Below are 17,320 nucleotides of genomic sequence, written 5' to 3'. Positions count from 1 at the left end.
CTTGAGGAGAAAGCATTGTATCTTCTCCATTTATATAAGGCATTCTCGCTGGAAGTATGGAGTACATGTCTTTAATCTGTTGAGAAGTTTCTGTTCTACTTCTAGTCTCCTGATAGCTTTTACCATGAACAGCTGTAGAAAGTAGTCTGATACTTTTTCTCCAACTAGTGACAGGATCATATGGCCTTTTCCTTTCCTCTGTTAAAATGACTTGGGGGTGGATCTTCCAATGCTGAACCAACACTGCCATCCCTATAACAAAACCACTTTCTACATACTGCCAGATCAAGCTTCTAATAGTTTGTTTTGTTAAACAAATTTCTATCTATGTTCATACTTTTTTCTTCTGTTATCTTTATCCAGTTTTAGGATTAGCACAATGTTGATTTCCTAAAATGAGGGGAGAAGTGTTCCTTCTTTTTTCTGCTTTAATAGTTTGATAGAATTTATCAGTTAAAATGTATATGAGCCTGCTGTTGTCATATAGGTAGGTTTTCAAGCTAGGAATATACTTTCTTTAATAGGTGCTATTCAAATGTTGTATTTCCTCCAGAGTTAGTTTCATTAATTTGTCTTCCAAGGTACTTCTTAGAAGTTCTCAAATTTATTTCAAAACAGATTTTTGAAATATGCTTTCTATATCCTTTTAAATTCTATAAAATCTATGGTAATGTCTCCTAGATCTTGATATTGTAATTTAAAAAATGTATAATTGATATTGTGTAATAGGATGTAAAGGTCTAAAGGAGCAGGGGAAGTGGGAGGGGTAGGGAAAAGGAAAGAAAGGAAAAGAAAAAATATGAGAAGAGGAAAAAAATGGAAACAAAATCTTTGCATATAGGGAAGGGTGGAGGGGGGTGAAGGGAGGGCAGGAGAAGGGGAAAAAAATACGAACCAAGAGACTCATGTAATGGTACAAGATCCCAATGATGTATGTAACTGTATTTTATACCTAAAATGTACCAATAAACTTTAAATAAATAAATAAATAAATAAAACAGATTCTTGAAATGATGACTAAAATAGTCATATTTGAAGTCATATCAAAAATTATCAAAGAATGTCTGGCTTTCAATTTCATACACATATGAAAATATTCTAACAAAATTCTATGGTATGAACTTTTTCTATTAGTCACAGTTTAGACTATTACAATTGTTCTGAAATTCCTAGAGTTTCAACACATTGTTTGTAAATTTCTTATATGATATTTCTGCTTTCATATGTCTGTTTCTACTACTACTAAAGTAGTCTCAAGGGAATACTTTTAATAAAAGTTTCCTTAAAAATGATTATAGGGAGCTGGGGATTTAGCTCAGTGGTTCCGGCGCCTGCCTCGCAAGCGCAAGGTCCCAAGTTCGATCCCCAGTAGCAAAAAAAAAAAAAAAAAAAATTTATAGGAAAGTGGTAGATTTACAAATTTAATAGTAAGCAGCAGTAAATATCAAGACAATTATATAGGCACTCTGATGCAGAATAAAAATAAAACTAATCAGTAATAAAACTATCAAACAGTATTTGACGGATGAATAAAAAGTTTACCTGTTGTTCCTAGAATGATCAACAAAGCAGAAAGAGGAGAATATTACTGCTATACTAAAATTAAAACAACAGGCCAGGAATTTAGCTCAGTGGTGCTTCGCCTGCCTCACAAGCACAAGGTCCTGAGTTCAGTCCCCAATACCAGAAAAAAAAAAAGATAAAGCAGCTAGTTATACCCTACTATAACTAGATGTAAATATTACTCTCACAAGAAGATTCTTATGGGCACTTGAAGTGGTTAGATGAATACTACAAATTCTACGTCGTAATAATAATTTTAAAATAATTATTCAATGAATTATCTTTAAAAATGTCTTACCAGGCTGGGGATTTAGCTCAGTGGTTCTGCCGCCTGACTCACAAGCACAAGGTCCCGAGTTCGATCCCTGGTACCAAAAAAAAAAAAAAGTCTTACCAGAAGAAGAAGATTAAGGTTTCCAGCTAACACCAGTTAATAACTGTTCTCCCTGAGAACACAAATTTTAATGTAGTAGAATCATAGAATCTCGAGTTGGAAGGTCAGCTTGACCAGTTGCCTTCCTGTTACAATAGTTCTCTAACAGAAGATTTTTTTTAAAGTTGGTCGTCTAGGATAAATTTTGAAAAATAGCAGCAAACTCTATGCAACAATTCCCATTACCAGAGGAGGTCAATTACCCTACCTCTTCTGAGCTGTCTGTAACTTTCTTGAGCCACAAATGCCCTAGAAGAGTTCCAAGCCTAATCATCAGAGCATTGCAGCTTTCACTCACTCTTCTGGAGTGCTGATGCTCTGTGAAAAGCTCCAGGTGTTCATCCTGGAGGATGAGGTACACAAGGAGACAGACACCTAGCTGTTCCACCCATTCAGCTGGGTCCTTGTGAAACCATCTGAGAGTGTCCAGCCAATCCACAGTCATGAAAAATAATAAATCTTGATTGTTTAAAACTTTTGGATATTTCATTACACAGTAAAAATTAATTGAAATATCTAATGTTTGCTTCTATTTTATGTTTTTGATTCATACAAGAAATACTTGCTCTCTTTGGTTTCGGCGGCACAAGCGAGATGACCAAGGGAACGTCATCTTTTGGAAAGCGTCGTAATAAGACGCACACGTTGTGCCGCTGCTTTGGCTCTAAGACCTATCACCTTCATGCAAATGTGGCTACCCTGCCAAGCGCAAGAGAAAGTATAACTGGAGTGTAAAGGCTAAAAGGCAGAATACCACCGGAACTGGGAGAATGAGGTACCTAAAAATTGTGTATCACAGATTCAGGCATGGATTCCGTGAAGGAACAACACCTAAACCCAGGAGAGCAGCTGTTCCAGCATCCAGTTCATCTTGAGAATTTCAACGATTACTCACAATAAATGCTTTGGTGAGGAGGAGGAGGAGGAGGAGGAGGAGGAGGAGGAGGAGGAGGAAGAAGAAGAGGAGGAAGAAGAGGAGGAGGAGGAGGAGGAGGAGGGAGGGGGGGGAGGAGGAGGAGGAGGGAGGCGGAGGAGGAGGAGGAGAAAGAAGAAGAAGAAGACGAAGAAGAAGAAGAACTTGCTGGTTATATATTCTGCACCAAGCCCTGTTCAAAACAAGGGAAATATAACAATAAACAATAAAAATGTACTCATATGTTTTCAGAAAAGGGAGATTCACTACTTAGGAAAATGGCCCATTGCATTTCTATAATATTATACCTCATTGAAAATGCTTGATACCATAGCTGGTATATGTAGAACAGGTTAAATGGCCTTGCATCATGAGGCAGTGCCTCTTGAAAGAGTTAAAAGGCCTAAGGATGGGTTTACTTTTGCCTGCATATTGCAATACGTAAATTCCAGAGTGGGTTCAGCAGTCATAAAAGAAAGATAAAAGGTGGATTCTAGATGAACCTGATTCAAGCTCTTTCAACCACAGCTCTTTCACCTATATTTTGCCTATATTCAAAGCACTACTGAATTGCATTCAACCTTTCTGTTAAAAAAAGACTGAAACATCATTTTGGCAATCTAAAGTGAAAAAATCAAAAAGCTTGCTACACTATCCTTACCACTTCACTGGATTTTAGATTTTCTGAAATACACCTTTTTGTGAAATGCAGTTCATAGTTAAGGAGTTAACCTCTTGACAAACTAAATTCATTCTGTAATGAGAAAATATAAATATTATATTCTTCAGTCATGCTATTAAAGCACTGACAACTACTATTAGATCTAAAATAAAGCTTTAAACCTTAAAAAGAAATTATACAATAGGTAAGTAAAGTCATAATTAAAAATAAAACTAATCTTTGTCCTTTACAGTTATTGGGGCCTCTTCATTATTATTGCATTTTCTTAGTCTATTTCAATGTGTATCATTTTTGTGGTGAAATTTATGTTGACATAGTATGAAAATTATATTTGAGTTACCAAAAAATTAATTTTGATTTAGCCGCACAAATCAAAGCAAAATAGGGCCAGGTGTACCTCAGTGGAGCTGCACCTGCCTTGCAAATATAAGGTCCTGAGTTTGATCTCCAGTACTGGAAACAAACAAAAAAATCAAAGCAAAATAATTTCTGTGCTACCTTACATGATTACAATTTTATGTTTTGGCACGCATGGTGGTGCATAGCTGTAATTCCACCACTAGGAAAGGCTGAGGCAGGAAGATCACAAGTGCAAGCCCAGGCTGGGTAATTTAGCAATTTATGGAGATCCAGTCACAAAACGAAAAATAAAAGGGCTGGAGATGTAGCTCTGTGGGAGGCCCTGGATTCAATCTCTAGCATTGTTGAGAGGAGAGAGAAAGGGGGGGAGGGGGGGAGAGAGGGAAGAGAAGGAGGAGGAGGAAGAGGAGAGGAAAGCTAGAGTCTTCTAAATATTCTAATATATAACTCTATTCCTGATATCAAAAGATTAAAGTGTAAATTCTGTTGCTTTATCTTCAATAGAGATAGAAACTAGATTGTCCCTATCTTTAGAATAAATAGTACTAATTTATTCAACTGAAATTTATTGAGTATCTAGGATTAGGTAATGAAAAACAAACACATTTCCTGATATCCAGGAATATGCAGTTTAGTTTACATAAGAATATATGTCTCAGAAACTCACACAAACAAAAATATAAATGGTATATAGATGTGGGAGGGAGGCAAGTTCCAGCATGGTTTAGAGAAGGCTTCATAAAAGTAGTTGATACTTGAGCTTTTAAGGTAGAGAAAGAAAAGGAAATACTATCTACAGAGGCAAGGAAAAGCAAAACATCTGCAAAAATTCAAGACCTAGGCATCTGGTATAGCTAGAGAGGTAAGAATTGATCAAAAATAAAACAATAAAAAAATAAGGTAAGTACAGACAGTAAAGGGACTCAAATGTCACACTGAAGAGTGGAATCATTTTGTAACAATTATTAAAGGTCTCTAAGCAGAATCGTAGAATTAACTGGTTAGTAATTTACAAAAATAACTCTGATAAAAAATAGTCTATGGACACTAGAGTAAGGAACAAAATAGTAAAGATACAATATTTTGGGTAAGTATAACCCAATAACTTTATTATAGCTTCTGTACTGTGGTTTCAATGAAAACATAATTATGATTTTTAGTTCAGCTGATGAGAGCCTAAATTAATGGCATAGAAAATAGGAGATAAATTTGAAAAACATTTAAGAATTTGGTGACTAATAATATGGAGAGCTAATGGAAAACAAGAAAGGAAAGCTGATGCTAAGGTTTAAGCTTAGGCGACAAGATAAACTGGTGCTGCCATTCCAAAGAAGTCAAGAAAGGAAACACAGTTTGGATGAGTAATGTCGGATGACCTAAGTTTTAGATATATTAAACTTGAGTTGACTCCAGAAAATCAGGTTAGAAATAGCCTGAAAGCACCAGAATAAACAAGGCTAGGCACTGGAGAAAGGTGTAATCTGGAGAGCTTGTACCAAAGTCTGTTAGGTTTCACAAGTCAGGGTTTGGGGGAGCTGGGAGAAGGGGATGGCCAAGCAGGTTGATGGATACTTCCTGCTCCTATAGAAAAAAAACAGCCAAGAAAAAAGTCTTAGAAGACATCAACATGTAACATTTCAGGATATAATCCCTTCTCTCACCTCTGGCCCTGTCCCATGCTGGGGAATCTCATCCAGGGTCTTTGCATATGCTAGGCAAGCATTCTACCACTGAGCTACATCCCCAGCCCAGGATGTATTCTTACCATGTTATCTCAACTTAATCTTTACTTTTCTGGGCAAGTGAATAAATATTAAAATTTAAAACAACTTTACAAAGCTCTTGTTTGTATCCAGTTCTTTAGTTTTTAAGTGAGTGTTTAAAAAAAAAAACTTCTCTATCCACTTAAATATGAAACTCAACTCAAAAATAGCAAGCATATCAGTAAATACTCAGTATAATTATATTTAGCACTAAGAAATGTACAACAGTAGGGACAGGACCAATGATGTAAGCCTTCAGATAATCCTTAAACCCTCGTTAAGCTGGTAGCTCTAGCATTTTAGCCCATAGCAAGTAGAATTGCCTGGTGGACTTTAGCCTCTTCCTGTAACTATTTACTAATGAAGAATCTAAAGAGAAGGAAATGGCTAGAAGAAAAGCAACATAAGAATAAGTGAACTTCGTTAAATTATAAACTTAACTAGATAATACATTATTCTTTAATATACTGCTAATTTATAAGCTATATGATTTTTTAAATCAACAAATATAATGCTCTTATGCACCTTGTTTTCTACTTTTTCCCAGAAAACCTAGAAAAATCATTACTCAAAATGCTATAGGATAGAAAAGGGGCTGGGGATTTAGGTCAGTGGCACTGTGCCTGCCTCGAAAGTGTAAGATCCTGAGTTCAATCCCCAGTACCCCAAAAAAACAAAAACAAAAACAAAACTTCTATAGGATATTACCTGACCATGACTTTTCCAAACTCATTTTTCTTTTATTACCAAGAGTTATTGTGATTTAGAATTTCCATTTAATCTGTTTTATTTACTGTCAAGTAGAAATTTTCCTGAAAGTGATAAAAAAAAGTTGCAAATCATTTATGAATGATAAATGCTAGTCACTCAAGTTAAATATGGTGTATTATGTGTTCAGTGCCTCTTCATCCAAAACCCTGTCAAAATGTCTCAGTAAAGCAGTAAAAATAATTAACCAAGAAGGACAAAGAGAACAAGAGAGGAAACAACAGTGAATAAAACACTTCAACACATTTTTGGAAGACAAACAAATGGAGGGGAAGGTACTGACTTAGTGAATGAAATTACAATTTAAATATCTCTCAAGAGACAATAGCAATTAGAACCAAGGCAATTTGAGGCACAGAACTCCTTAGACACTCAACCTTACAGGCGGCAGGATTGAAAACAAGTGGATTAACTAAAAGTAGAACCCCTGGTCCCCTATACCCACATTCTGCTCTCAGGAAGTCTGCAGAAAGACAAGCACAATGATGCACACCTATAATCCCAGCACTGAAGGAGGTAGAAGCAGGAGATTTACACTGTGAGTAATATCACAGAACTGTAACTTAAAAATGGTTACAATGGTAAATTTTTTGTAATATATTTTACCACACTAATTTTTTTAATTGCAGGGTTTTTTAATTCATTAATCTTATTGGTACATTTTAGGTATACAATAAAATGACATTCATCATTGGAAATTTGTACCTTTGCATAATATATCTTGTTTCTTATTTTTTCCCCATTCCCCTGCCCCTTCTTTCAACCCCTCTACCCCTCCCAGTTTACAAAGACTTTGTTTCCTTTTTTCTTTTTCTCATATTAATTCCATTCCCTTCTTTCCTTTCCCCAACCCCTCCCACTTCCCCTTCCCCTTAGGAACTTTACTTCCTGTTTCACATTATCTATTATATATTTTGATCCTTATTTACACTTTCAGTTTCTCACACCAGAGAAACTATTTGGTATCTACATATGTGTGTCCTATTTATTTCACTGAAGAGTATTGCTTCAATGTTCATCCATTTATCTATGAATATCTCTAATTTCTCATTCTTTATGGCTAAGTAGTACTTCATTTTATAAAAAAAAAAAAAAGCCAACATTTTCTTTATCCAGTCTCCAGTTGATGAGAAATTGGGCTGCTTCCAAGTTTTAGCTGTTACAAACTGTGCTGCTATGAACATGGGTGCACATGTATCACTGTGGTATGACTCTCTTAATTCTTTTGGGAAGATACTCAGTAGTGGAATAGCTGGGTCAAATGGGAACGCTAATCCTAGTTCTTTGAGGTATCTCCATACTGATTTCCACAGTGGTTGCACCAGTCTACACTCCTACCAACAGGGGAGCAGGGTTCATTTTTCCCCACAGCCCTGCCAGCATTTGTTATTGGTTGATTTCATGATAGCAGCCATTCTTTCTGGAGTGAGGTGAAATCTCAGCATTGTTTTCATTTGTATCTCTCAAATGACCAGTGATATTGAACATTTTTTCATAAGTTGATTTGCTATTTCTACTTCTTTGTCTGAGAAATGTCTGTTCATTTCAGATGCCCATTTTTGGATTGGGTCTTTAAATTTGGGAGGTCTGATTTTTTTAAGTTCTTTATAGATTCTAGATAGTAGACCTTTGTCTGAGGAACTGCTGGTAAAAATTTTTCTCCACTTTGTGGGTTGTCTCTTCACACTCCTGGTGATTTCTGTTGCTGTGCAGAAGCATTTTAATAAGAAGAGATCCCACTTGTTGATTCTTTGTGCTAGTTCACTGGCAACTGAGGTTTTGTTCATGAAATTTTTTCCTATGCCAATGTTTTCAAGAGTTCTTCCTAACCTCTCTTCCAGTTAGTTTAGTGTTTCTGTTTTAATGTTTAGATCTTCAATCCATTTCGATTTTAGTTTAGTGCATAGCGAGAGATATAGATCTAGTTTTAATCTTTGGCAAGTTGAAACCCAGTTTTTTCACCACCATTCATTAAAGAGGCTATCTTTCTTCCAGTGAGGGTGTTTGTCCTTTGTCAAAGAAGAGGTGGCTGAGTGTGTCTGGAGTTGTTTCTGCATCTTCTAATCTGTTCCACTCGTCCTCAGGTCTGTTTCTTTGCCAGTACCATGCTGCTTTTATCACAGTAGCTTTGCAGTATAGTTTCAAGTTAGGGATTGGGATACCCCCTACCTTGTCTTCGTTGCCTAGAATTGCTTTTGCTATTCCAGTTCTCTTCTTGTTCCAAATGAATTTTTGGATTGTTTTCTCAAGGTCTGTGAAATATATTGTTGAAATTTCAATTGGGATTGCGTTGAATCTATTTAGCAGTTTTGAAAATATGGCCATTTTCACTGTATTGGTTCTTCCTACCCAGGAGCAAGGGCTGTCTTTCCATTTTCTGATGTCATCTTTAATTTCTCTTTTCAGACTGCTATAGTTTTCAGAGTAGAAGTCTTTGATTTCTTTCATTAGGTTGATTCCTAGGTATTTCATTTTTTTTTGATACTATTGTGAAAGGAGATGTTACTCCAGTTTCTCTCTCACTGAGTCTGTTGTTCGTGTACATAAATCTATTTATTTTTGTGAGTTGACCTTCTATCCAACTACTCTACTGAATTTGGTTATTAAGTCTAGAATACTTTTGGTGGCATTCTTGGGGTTTTCTATATACAGTATCATGTCATCTACAAATAATGACAATATAACTTCTTCATTTCTTATCTTTATTCCTTTTAATTCTTTCTCTTGTCCAATTGTTGTAGCTAATGGTTCTAGAACTATATTGAACAGGAGTGGTGATAGTGGACATCCTTGTCTTGTTCCTGATTTTAGTGTGAAGGATTTCAGTTTTTGACCATTTAGTATGATATTGGCTGTTAGTTTTCATAGATGGCTTTTAAAAGATTGAGGTAGAGACCGTCTATTCCAATTTTCTGTAGGGTTTTTATCATGAATGTCTGTTGGATTTTGTCGAACATTTTTTCTGCATCTATTGAGACGATCATATGGTTTTTCTCCTTGGCTCTATTAATATAGTGTATTACATTTATTGATTTGCATTAGTTGAAACATCCCTGCATCCCTGGGATGAATCCCACTTTGTCAGGGTGTATGACCTTCTTGATGATCTTCTGCATTCTGTTTGCCAGTATCTTACTGAGGATTTTTGCGTTTATATTCATTAGTGAGATTGGCCTGTAGTTCTGTTTTTCGGTTGGGTCTTTCTCTGCTTTGGGGATCAGGGTGATGCTTACTTCCAGGAATGAATTTGGGACTATTGTTTCGCTTTCATTTTTATTGAAGAGTTTAAACAGTAGTGGCAGTAGTTCCTCTCTAAATGTCTTGTAGAATTCAGCAGTGAAGCCATCAGGACCTTGGCTTTTCTTCATTGGTAAGTTTTTAATTATGTTTTCAATTTCACTGATTGATATTGGGTTTAGAATTTTTAGGTCTTCTTTTTTTTTTTTTTTTTTTGGTACCAGGGATAGAACTCTGGTCCTTGTGCTTCTGCAGCAGGCGGCGAAACCACTGAGCTAAATCCCTGGCCCTGGTCTTCTTTTAACTTTGCTAATTCATGTGTATCTAGGAATCTGTCCATTTCTTCTGTGTTTTCCATCTTATTGGCATATAGGTTCAGAAAGCAGGTATTGATGATCCTCTGGATTTCTGCTGGATCCATTGTAATTTCACCCTTTTCATTCCTAATTGCATTGAATTGGGTCTTTTCTTTCCTTTTTTTTTTTTTTTGATAAGGTTGGCTAAGGGTTTGTAAATTTTGTTTATTCTTTCAAAGAACCATCTCTTTGTTTCATTGATTTTTTGTATCGTTCTCTTAGTCTCCATTGAATTGATTTCTGCTCTGATCTTTATAATTTCCTCCCTTGTATGAGCTTTGGGTTTGTCTTGCTCTTCTTTTTCTAGAAGCTTGAGGTTCAACATCAGGTTGTTTATTTGAGCTCACTCTGTTTTCCTAATGTGAATATTCACTGGTATGAATTTCCCTCATAGGACTGCTTTTCATTGTGTCCCATAGATTCCAATATGTTATAATGGCATTGTCATTTAGTTTTAGAAACTGTCTGATCTCTTTAATTTCATCTGTGACCCACTGGTTATTCAGAAGTGTGTTGTTCAATTTCCATGTGTCTATGAAATTCTTGTGGTTTCTTTTGATATTGATCTCTAATTTCATTGCACTACGGTCTGATAATATACAGGGGAAAACTTCAATTCCTTTGGACTTACTTAAACATGTTCTATGAGTGAGTATGTGACCTATTTTGGAGAATGACCCATGTGCAGCTGAAAAGAATGTGTATTCTGATTTTGTGGGGTGGAACACTATAAATATCTGTTAAGTGCATTTTTTCAAGAGTTAGATTGAGTTCTAGTATTTCGTTGTTTATTTTTTATCTAGTTGATCTATCTATTTGTGACAGTGGGGTATTGAGGTCCCCCACTACTATTGTATTAGTGTTTATTTGATTTTTCATGTCCATTAATATTTGTTTTATATGGTTGGGTGCACTAGTATTTGGTGCATATATATTTATGATTGTCATCTCTTCCTCTTGGATTGCTCCCTTTATAAGGATGTAGTGGCCTTGTCTCTTTTAGGGTTGATTTGAAATCCATTTGATCTGCAAATAGGATAGCTACTCCTGCTGTTGTTCAGGTTCCTGTCTCATGGAATATTGTTTTCTACCCTTTAACTTTCAGTCTATGAGTTTCTTTTCTAATTAAGTATGTTTCTTGTAGTATGCAGCATATTTGGATCTTGCTTTTTGATCCATTATACCAGTCTATTTCTTTTGATTGGTGACTTAAGACCATTAACATTGATGGTTATAACTTATATATATTGACTTATCTTTGTCATGACCTTTTCCTGCTGTTGGATTCTCCCCCTTTATATTTAATTTCTTGTCACACCTGATGGATTCATTCTGCTGGGCTTCCTGGGGTTGTGATCCTCATTGTCTTTTCCTAGGATATTGTTTAAAGTTCTTTGGAGTGATGGTTTGGTATTCATGAAGTTCCTGAGGTATTCTTTGTCATGAAAGCATTTTATTTCTCCATCAATTTTGAAAGATAGTTTTGCAGGGTACATCAATCTGGGTTGGAGGTTGTTTTCTTTTAGGGGTTGAAATACTTCACTTCAGGCTCTTCTTGCCTTGAGGGTTTGTGTTGAGAAGTCTACGGTGATTCTGATGGGCTTTCCTTTGTATATGATTTGTTTCTTTTCTCTAACTGCTTGTAGAATTTTATTCTTCTGTTGGGTTTCTGGAATCTTAACTATTATATGCCTAGGTGTAGATGTTTTTTGATCATGGCTAGTTGGAGTTTTATATGCCTCACTTATCTGTAGGTCAAGATCTTCTCCCCTGCTTGGGAAGTTTTCTGCCACTACTTCTCTGAACAGTTTTTTTGTGTGTTGTTTTCAGTCTCCTGTTTCTTCATTGACACCAACCAGTCTTATGTTACTCTTCTTTGCATCATCTAGCAGCTGCTGGATTGATTTCTCATGGTCCCTTACTATTTTTAAGAAATTTTTCTTTTCCTGGTCACTAATTGCAATCCTGTCTTCTATATATGATATTTTGTCTTCACATTGGCTCATTCTGCTGGGTAAACTTTCAATGGAATTTTTAATCTCCTGGATATCTGTTTGCATCTGTTTTATGGATTCCATTTGTTTCCTATGCTGAGATTCCATCATGTTCCTCAGCTCCTCTATTTTTTTTATCTGTGTCTGCTCTGGAGTTATTAATCATGTCTTTCACCATGGACACAATCTCTGTTTTCATCCGAGAAATAATTTCTGATTTTATTTTTTCCAGATCCTCTTTCATTATCAGGGAGTTCAGGGAGTCCTGGTGGTTGAGTATCAGATTGTTCCATCTTGTTGCCCCTTGGGGTTGCTTTAGGTGATCTGGAAGTGTGGTTTTGAATCTTGTTTACATGTCTACTCATTTCAACAGATGCAGCCTGCTGTGCCTTTGTTGAGGGGACTCTTTGCTTACCCAGTGGGGTTCAATCCTCAGCAAGCCTCAGAGAGGCCTTCTCTCTGCTGCTCACCACTGTGCCAATTCCTGGGTTCAGAATGGTGGCCTTCTGGATCCCTGTGCTGTGCTGTTGTCCTGGCAGGGTTCTGGCTGGGGCCTGTGCACACTTAGGATGTTATCTGGGCATTCCTCTAGCTGTGGCCTGCCCACCTGTGTAGCTGTTGTCTGGGAGGGCCTTTGGCTGGGGGCTATTCACCTGAGTCACTGGTGTCAGAGAGGGCTCCTGGCGGCGGTGGCACCCACTTACAGATGGTATCTTAGCAGGCCTCTGGCTGTGGCCTGTACACCTGCAAAGCTGTTTTCCAGGAGGGCCTTTGGCTGGGGCCTGTATGCCCAAGCCATTGGTGTCTGGGTGGGGCCCAGGCTGGGGCCTTCATACCCAAGCTGCTGTTGTCCATGCAGGCTTCTGGCTGGGGTCTGTGTGCACTTACTGATGGTTTCTGGGTGGGCCTCTGGCTGTGCCCTGAGCACCTTTGCAGCTGTTTTCCAGGCAGGGCTTTGGCTGGAACATGTGTGCCCAAACTGCTGATGTCTGCACAGTGCCCTGACTGTGCCCTGAGCACCTGCACAGTTGTTTTCTAGGCAAGCCTTTGGCTAGGGCCTACAGGCACTTACCAATCTAAATTTTTAAATTCATAGATATGTTGAAAGATAAAGTTGAAGAACCTCTCAAGAAATAGAAAACAACAACAAAAAAGACATTAGCAACAAATGAGTGGAAAACTGGAGTTTTAGAAAAAGCAGAATCAATGTTGGTCAAACAACACCTATTTCAGTTAGAAAGAAGGAATAAGTTCAAAAGAGTTACTGCATGATGGTTGACTCCAGTTAAACAATGTATTGTGTTCTTGAAAATGGCTAAGATTTTAAGTGCTCACAACAACCACAAAAAGATAAATTATGTATACATATATTAATTAGCTCAATTTAGCCATTCCACAATATATACATATTTCAAAAGATCATATTGTATCTGATAATTATATGCAATTTCAATGTCAATTTCAGTAAATAATACTATTGACAATGGTATAAGAAATATGAAAAACTGAAGGATGGACTTAACAAAATATGCACAATGCCATTACAATACAAACTGCAAACGTTGCTTAAAGTAAAGAAGCAAAAGGGATTTGAACTTGATTTCAAGATTTATAGCTACATAATGAAGACAATTGAGTATTGGCATACAGGGAGACAAATAGATCAATGGAACAGAACAGAGAATACAAGAAGCCATAGACTCCCACATATATTGTCAATTTGTTTTTGATAAAAGCTGTTAAGGCATTTCAATGAGGAAAAGATAGTCTTCCAACAAATGTGCTTGCTGTAGTTTGGAGCAGGAATGTCCTCCAAAGACCTATGGAAAAAGCTTGGTTCCCCGGGCAGTGCTATTGGGAGGTAATAGAGCCTGTAAGATTAGGGCCCAGTGGAAAGAATTTAGGCCATTGGGGGGTGTGCCCTCAAAGGGGACAGTGAGACACTAGCCCCTTCCTCTGCCTCTCTTTTGCTTTCTGACCATGAAGTGAGCAATTCTGCTCCACCATGTTCTCACTGCTATTGTGATCAGCATTCCGACCAGAAATCTACAGTAATGGTAGTCCTGATATGGACTAGAACCACAAAAACCATGAACCAAACTAAATCTTTTGTGCTTATAAGCCAATTATTCGAGTACTTGTTAGTGTGACCAAAAGTTAACACAGTGCTAGAACACTTGCATATTCATATTCTAAAAAAGAACTTCAACCCTTATATTCAGAATGGATCATGAGGCTAAATAGAACAGTAAAAATTATAAAATTCCTTGAAGAAAACTTATAATAAAATAAAATCTTGGCAAGGAGATATAATGCAGTTGAAAAACATTGGGAAGTTTCTTAACAAGTTAAATATCCCTAATCATATGACCCAGCAATTTCACACATAGATATTTATCCAAGAGAAATGAAAACTGAAAATAACCCGTGTCCATCAACTGGTTGATGAATAAATATATCAGGATCCCAGTCAGCAATCAAAAGGAACAAACCAATGATATACAATAACATGGGAGAAATCCTATAAGGATTACATTATGTGAAAGATGCAAGACACATTAAGTTACATACTATATGGCTCTGCTTAATGACATTCTAAAACAGGAAAAACTACCAGGCTGTGGGGTGGGGAAGAGAGATTGCAGAAGGGTTAAGAATTTCTGGAATGATAGATATGATCTTTAACTTGATTGCAGTGATAGTTACACGACTACATGGTCAAAACTCATTGAACTGTACACATTAAATTAGTGAGCATTACTCGATACAAATTATACCTCAAAATAACAGACTTTTTAAAAAAGACTAAGAAATTTCATAAAAGCTGGAAAATCAGTTTGGGTGGCCTGATTATTAGTGAATAAGAGATCCAAAGTAAATGTGTGAGGGATCCAGAATAAGAGAATATACAAAACACTAAGTTTTCTATTAATCTAATTTGTCCTCTAAAAAGGTGAACTTGCAATATGGTCCCTCATGCTCCATGCCAGAGCACTGCTTAAAAGTTTATATATTAACTTAGTACTATAAATGTGTGTAGGTTTTGTAAATGTCTTAGGGCTAATTCTTAAACAATTTTCTTTCTCTAAGTCACCTCTTCTTCCATGAAATTGATAGTGCTATAAATAAAATCTAAGTATACCCTCAGTTGTTATTTAGACCTTAGAATTGGGACAAGTTACTGTTTTCAGGGGACTGGGTGCTACTGTGAAATTAAAAAAACAAAACTTAGGGGCCGGGGATTTAGCTCAGTGGCACTGTGCCTGCCTCATAAGCACAAGGTTCTGAGTTCGAACCCAGTGGCAAAAAAACCCCAAAAAACAAACTTATTTTAAAATAAATGTTTCTTAAGCATATTGTATTTTTATTACATATTTCTGAAACCTTGCAATGTATCAACAACTTTAATGAGATAAAGTTTATATACAGGGCATGCAATTCATGCATTTAAAGTATACAATTTGCTATTTATATAACTTTTGTACAACTTTTAAATAAGATACGGAAGGAAAGACAATGTGTGTCAATGGAGCAAGATTCTAGATCCAGTTTTGTCATGCCCTCCCTAGGTGACCCTCAGTAAGGTTTGGGTATACTCACCCTAAAACCAAGGAGTTAAACTTGATGACTATTTATTCTTAGTTCTGACCTAGTTCAAGGTCATTTTACATAGCTAGTCAGTTTATAGTTAACCTCTAATTTCTCCTTAGTGCTAACATCAAATATTGGGATAAGCAGCCCAGAAAGATGTGCTTTACAGTAGAACAGTTCCAACTCTCCTTTGAAGAGGATTTAGTATATCACTCAGAAGTATCTATAAATGTTATGAGATTCTTTTGAGCCTTTATTGAAGTTTCCTTCTTTTATACATTTCAAAGTAAGAAAGAGGCGAGTCGTACAGTGTGTTTAACTTAGATGAGCTTCTTTTGTCTAGCTTTATGTTTCCCACTTCCAGAAGCAAATATGAAAATTCTGTGTGGAAACCTGGATAGACTTGCAAATATATTCAAGAAAACCATATTAAAATCAGTGACTCAGCTAAACATCTTAATCAAAAGTATAAATAAGGGTCCAGAATTTAGCTCAGTGGTTCCACTGCCTGCCTTGCAAGCGGAAGGACCCGAGTTCGATCCCCGGTACAAAAAAAAAAAAAAAAAAGGTATACGTAATATTGCCTGCCTGCCCCACAAGTGCAAGGTCCTGAGTTTGATCCCCAGTACCAAAAACCCAAAAAAACCCCAAAATATATTGCCCACCAAGTATTTACTGAAGTAAAAAAAAAAAATGAAGACTTCTCATAAAGGCCCAGTTCACAATGCCTAGGCATAGTTGCAAAGGCTTTGTTGCAAAAAAATAATTAACTATTCTTATAGGTTGAATTTTGTTATGGCTTGTGTTTAGATGTCCTCCCAAAGCCTCATGGGAATGAAGCAGAGCTAGGAGGTGGCTGAATCTAGAGTACCAGATTGATTCCTGGTGGAGATAGGCCAGAGGGCACTAGGACTAAGGGTATGAGTGCTACCTGCCCTAAGTCCCCTGAATAAGATAAAAGGGGCAGAAAAATGCTCTTTAGGTCTCTTGTTGCTTTTGCTGCTTCTGCTGCCATGAGCTATTGCCCCTCTGCTACCCCTCTGTCTTAGAGCCAGCCAATTATGGACTGAAATCTCTACAAACTGTGAGCTAAATAAATCTTTTCCCCTTTAACTTTGGGTATTGAGTATTTTGTCTCAGCAATGACAGAAAAGCAACTAACACAAATTTTAACCACAGAAATAGAAATGTAGGTGTCCTAACCTCCAGTACCTTCAAATAAACTTATTTGGAAGTAGGGTCATTGCAGATGCAAGTAGTCTGGAAGAAATCATATTGAAGTAGAGTGGGCCCTTAATTCAATCTGGTGTCTGTGGGAGGCCAGATGGGAAGAATAAGGCCTAATTGGCCTCCTTGGTGAGCACTGAGAAGAAAGAGGGCATGCAAGCGTGCCAACATGCTGCAGAGAGAAGTAAAAATACCTGCGGTTAAGTTGTTTACCCAGAAAAGTACTGAGGTGGGTGGGAGACAGATGAATCCTATGGAACTCTAATTGCTTGTGCCTGTATCTTAGTGAATAAAGCCAAGGTGCGCCAGTCATTTGGAGCTCTATGTCAAAGGGAGCCGTGAGCACCCTGGCCTTCCAGATTTTAACCTGTTTCTGTGTCTCTTTATTTTTCATCTTCATCGCCTGTTGGTCAGGTCCGAGCTTGTGGGATGG

General features: G+C 37.0%; 1 pseudogene; it reads left to right on the top strand.

The window, feature by feature from the left end:
• Nucleotides 1–2,528: 2,528 nt before the first annotated feature.
• On the top strand, nt 2,529–2,899 carry LOC147826961 (large ribosomal subunit protein eL37-like; annotated as a pseudogene).
• Nucleotides 2,900–17,320: the final 14,421 nt, after the last annotated feature.

The sequence above is a fragment of the Heterocephalus glaber genome, unplaced genomic scaffold, assembly GCF_053883595.1.
Source record: "Heterocephalus glaber isolate CG9 unplaced genomic scaffold, H.glaber_assembly_v1.0 deba00001457, whole genome shotgun sequence".
NCBI classification, from domain to species: Eukaryota; Metazoa; Chordata; class Mammalia; order Rodentia; family Bathyergidae; genus Heterocephalus; species Heterocephalus glaber.
The sequence above is the reverse complement of the archived record's forward strand: the minus strand, read 5'-3'. Positions and strand labels throughout refer to the sequence as shown.